This window comes from Oncorhynchus tshawytscha, linkage group LG18 (genome assembly GCF_018296145.1).
Source record: "Oncorhynchus tshawytscha isolate Ot180627B linkage group LG18, Otsh_v2.0, whole genome shotgun sequence".
Lineage (NCBI taxonomy): Eukaryota > Metazoa > Chordata > Actinopteri > Salmoniformes > Salmonidae > Oncorhynchus > Oncorhynchus tshawytscha.
Window position 1 is genome coordinate 24,112,810 of NC_056446.1, and position 5,724 is coordinate 24,118,533.

Below are 5,724 nucleotides of genomic sequence, written 5' to 3' on the forward strand. Positions count from 1 at the left end.
TGTCCTTGTCGGAGATTGTTTGTTTGTATATTTGTGTATTATGTATTGGTGCGCGACGTGTTCTTGTATCCACTTTTATTTATTATGTACTTTGATTTTGGAGTTTTGTTAAAGGCTATTAAACTACTCCATTTATACCAAGTTTGATTCTCCTGTGCCTGACTTCCCTGCCACCTACACACAAGACATTACAGCTACATCATCATGACGTGTCATAGCTGACGCACCAGCCTGTTAATTAGACATAAAATAAACATGGATTTGTGTGTTTTCCTCAAGGAAGCAAAGTCGCCGTTATCTGACAATATATTTAATAATAATTCTCAGCTGTCATATAACCTGGTCTCAGAGCATTTCGTATTATTATGTATGTAAATCCGAGTTGCTTCATTTACTATGATAGACTACCTGACCAAAAGCATATGGACACCTGCACGTTGAACATCTCATTTCAATGTCATGGGCATTAATATGGAGTTGGTCCCCCCTTTGCTGCAATAACAGCCTCCAGTCTTCTGGGAAGACTTTCCACTAGATGTTGGAACATTGCTGCAGGGACTTGCTTCCATTCAGCCACAAGAGCATTAGTGAGGTCGGGTACTGATGTTGGGTGATTAGGCCTGGCTCGCAGTCAGTGTTCCAATTCATCCCAAAGGTGTTCGATGGGGTTGATGTCAGGGCTCTGTGCAGCCCAGCCAAGTTCTTCCACACCGATCTCGACAAAACATTTCTGTATGGACCTTGTTTGTGCATGGCAGCATTGTCATGTCGAAACAGGAAAGGGCCTTCCCCAAACTGTTGCCACAAAGTTGGAAAGACAGAATTGTTGTATGCTGTTGCGTTAAGATTTCCCTTTACTGGAACTAAGGGGCCTAGTGTTCTCCTGGCATCCGCCAAACCCAGATTCTTCCGTCATACTGGCAGATGGCAAAGCGTGATTCATCACTAGAGAATGCATTTCAACTGCTCCAGAGTCCAATGGCGGTGAACTTTACATCACTCCAGCCAAAGCTTGGAATTGCGCATGGTGATCTTAGGGTTGTGTGCGGCTCCTCAGCCATGGAAACCCATTTCATGAAGCTCCCGACAAACAGCTCTTGTGCTGAAATTGTTTCCAGAGGCAGTTTGGAACTCTATAGTGAGTGTTGAAACCGAGGACAGATGATTTTTACTCACTACACGCTTCAGCATCCGTTCTGGAAGCAACCACTTCGTGGCTAAGTCCTCAGCCACTAGGAGCACCGCCGTTTCTGGATGAGCATTTCCTTGTTTGCTTATGGCCTTATACAGCTCATTGAGTGCGGTTTTAGTGCCAGCAGCGGTTTGTGGTGTTAAATAGACAGCTACGAAAAATATAGATGAAAACTCTCTCGGTAGATAGTGTGGTCTACAGCAGCGGTCCCAGACCACCGGGCACCTTAGCCGCACGGAAAGGATAAATATATATATATACACATCAGTTTACAGATTTTGAACTTGAGTAATGTGCACGCCGCGAGTTCATCACGGTCTGCGTGAGCTGTGTTACCTGACAACTTTTTACTAGCTAGCTATAGTGCGGACATGTATAAAAACAAACAAACGTCACTGGAGTGCTTCTTCGGGAAGGGGTAAGGGAGATAAAAAGCCCAACAACGATGTTGATAATGCAGAGACAGCAGAGCCCAAGACTGCAAAAAGAAAGAAAAAAAGCCTCATTCAAATATGATGAGTCTTACCTAAAATATGGCTTTATTGCGACAGGTGACTGGCATGCTCCAGAGACTTTGAGTTACGAGAGCCGCTGCAGAGATTTCTTTCAGAAAAAAAGTCACCACTGACTGTGTCGTGAACCCCCCCCCGTCCAATGGCCGGTCCGGGAAAATATTGTCTATATGAGACTGGTCCATGGTGAAAAAAAGGTTGGTGACCGCTGGTCTACACCTTATTATGAGGTACTCTACCTCAGGCGAGCAATACCTTGAGACTTCCTTAGACTGTTAGACAAATAGAAACACCCCCACCCCTAGTCTTACCGGACGTAGCTGTTCTGTCCTGTTGATGCACGGAAAGCCCAGCCAACTGTATATTATCGGTTGGTAGTGTCACGACTTCTGCCGAAGTCGGCTCCTCTCTTTGTTCGGGTGGCTTTCGGCGGTCGACATCACCGGCTTTCTAGCCATCGCCGCTCCATTTTTCATGTATCCATTTGTTTTGTCTCGTTCCCTGCATACCTGGTTTTCATTCCCCAACCAGTCCATATGTATTTATTCCTCTGTTCCCCATCATGTCTTTGTGTAGGATTGTTTGTGTTACGTGTATTTTGGAATTGTGGATATTGTTTACACGCATCACTTTTTGTCTATGTTCCGTGTTTGGGCACATTTTATGTTACTTTGTGCTGTCATTTTGGACGGGAATAAAAAAGTGTGCCTGTTCACTACACTCTGCTCTCCTGCACCTGACTTCGCCTTCAATACACACCCCTAACAGGTAGGATAGTCATCCTGTTTATTCTCCAGTGATTGCACGTTGGCCAATAGAACAGATGGTAGAGCCGGGTTACTCACTCCCGACAAATTCTCACAAGGCCCCCGATCTCCGCCCCCTGTACCTCCACCTTTTCTTCACGTGAATGACTTGGATTTGGTCTCAGAGAAATAGTGCATCCTTCGCGTCTGACTCCTTAAAGAAAAAAATCTTTGTCCAGTTTAATGCGAGTAGTTGCTGTTCTGATATCCAGAAGCTATTTTCGGTCATAAGAGACGGTAGCATCAACATTATGTACAAAATCAGTTACAAACAATGCGAAAAAAACACAAAAAACATTTCCTTCTAAAAAGGGGTTAAGGTGAAGGGTTAGTTGAAGGGTTAGCTAAATGGGGTACGGTTAGGGTTAGCAAACATGCTAAGTAGTTGCAAAGTTGCTAATTAGCTAAAATGATAAAGTTGTCTGTGATGAGATTCGAACTTGTAACCTTTGAGTTGCCAGACGTTCGCGTTATACAGTCAACCACTCACCCTACTTTCGTTTTTGCCTTTAGTAACACTCTGTCTTATGTAACCATATGAAACGTAACATATCACACTAAATGGAGTGTCTCGGATTTACGTACAGAATAATACAAAATGAGACCAGGTTGGTCACCGCAACCCTGCTCTCCAAACACACACCATAGGACATACATGTGGGATCACTGAAGCAATAAACCCGCTTTATAATCGATTCAGGAGTCCAGAAGTTAATGTGATAAATATAAAACATGGATGGCTTTTTGAGCGACAGGCAAGGAAGAGACATTGCCGGTATGAAAGCTCTACATCTCGTGATGATGAATGACTGTCCCACAGAAGACAGACGCAAGCTAGAAGAGCCCAGTGAAAGATGAATGAGACATTTGTGAAAAGCTCATACTACCCAGCTGAAATTACCCAAATGCCCGTCAACAAAATATACCTTTCTCTTTACAGTCAGACAGGTTCAAATTATAAAGTAACATTCACATTTCATAGTATTGGCAGCACCTTATACCATTGCTGTGTGACATATAGCCTATTATGTTATTTTGGTGGGTTAAGAGATCATTGATTTGTCACAGAAAACCTTTTGAGATCCATCTTCTATTTAGTCTGCCTGTCAATCTCACAAGGAATGAGGACTAGAGGGTGAAAGAATGAGATAAGAAGTTAAAGGATGGGCTGCTGAGCCATTGAAGTTAGTGGCTGGCTGTACCTTCCTTTCACACACAGGCAATGTGGTTCCCCTCAGGCGAATTAGTTCTCTGATTTGCTGGTCGGTCTACAGCTTGAAAGAAATGAATACTTCACCAGCGGGTAATGACTGTATAGCCTAGGCCTATCCCCTGGCCAAGTAGTTATGATTCTACGGAGATATCATTTGTGAAATTTAAATTGTCATGGGATGAGAAGTCCTTAATTTAAATAGACCTACTGTGAAGGCATATATATTTGTATAAATTTGCCTGCCTCACACGAAACTACAAACCGTGCTACAGACTTTTGTTTTTCTGAGACCATCGGTCGATGACAAAGTTGTTTTATTTCACATGACATTTAGGCTATAAAATAAGATACATGACAATATTATCGTCGACTTTGAACACAGTCCGTGTTCTGTCGGAGAAATGCAATCCTGTTAGACCAGGGGTTCTCAATCCTGGTCCTGGGAACCCAAAGTGGTGCACATTTTTGCCATAGCACTACACACCTGATTCAAATCATCAACTCATCATCAGGCTTGGATTATTTGAATCAGGTGTGCAGGGTAAAAACAAAAATGTGCACCCCTTTGCATTCCTAGGACCAGGATTGCAAACCTCTGCTGTAGACACATTTAAGAAAAAGTTTTGATCTATTTTGACCAGTGACCAAAATTGAAATATAAACATGATCATCCTATAAATGTTCATGGTGGTGATATAAATGCATAATATTCCCTTGGGCTATCGTTGAGAATAAAGGTCAATTTCAACCCTCCATCTTACCCTCCCGCCTAGGAAATATCACCAAGCCCCCGTAAACACGGCTGGAGGGTTTGATTGGCCCATAAACTGTGTATTCGACCCAGTGGGTGTTTTCCGTCTTGAATTTGATTTAATAACATTTTACTGGAGCGCGAACAGGAAAGGATCCATCTTCACTGCGGCTCCACCAGTTAATCATTTGGAAGGCAAATTAGAAGAATGGATCTGTGTTATGGATTAAATCACATAAATTAATGCAGAAATAATAAATACATGCTGATAGCTGCCAGGGACAACTGCCTAGAACAGGCAACAGAAACGAGATAAACACAAACTCTTAATTTAAGCTATTTATGGATTAAAATTCACGAAAGCGTTACCATGATTTGCTCCACGCTGTCTCTCGCCCTCACAAGCACACACAGCTTTTAAAATTCTAAATGTTTCTCTTGGCTCTCGTTCTCACTCACACACACACTTCTGACCACTACAGTAGCGATGCATTATGGCCCTATAACAACTGGTCTAAGGTTTTACTGTATAGCTTGGTATGGGTAAGGTATGGTCTCCTGGGCACCTGGGCGGCATTCAGTATGTTTTTAAGTTCTGGAATGTTCAATTGAATGAAAGCGATGCTGGATTAAACAACCAGTCGAAAAACGTGGAGGGGTTGGGTTGTGGAACACTGACAGCATGGCCACTGCCCATTTAATACACCACTCATTGCTTCAAGCCACATCTCGCCAGACCCACCAAACGGGAAAAAACATACCTCAAAGTCTGTTCAAGAACGTCCAAAAAACATTTTGGAAAAACGTGTTGTTTAATACAAACCGTTCCGCAACGGAGCAAATGTCCAAACAAACTCAACGCACCTCTGTTGTTTGTGCGTTCTGGGCACCAAGTAACCACTCAGTAAAATAACATTCTGTACCACAGAGCATTATGGGTAAACAACAATATTCAGCCCCTGGCAGCATCATGGGGGAAAGTTGGCTGCTTCAAACCTATCCAGCACTCTCAGCTCCTTTGAAGTTGGCCACAGAGAGGCGAGTCTCGACATGAACTCCGTTCTTATTATGCATGCATTAGAAGTGGTCTGGAGGAAATGTTGTTTTGTTACATACACATAAGGAGGACCTGAATAATATTGCATTGTTGGGATACGTAAACAAATATGACTTCTAAAAAGAAGTTTGGAAGAGTCTTATTCTTCCTCTGGCAGCAGCCTCTTCCTTCAGACAGAGAGAGGGAGAGAGTG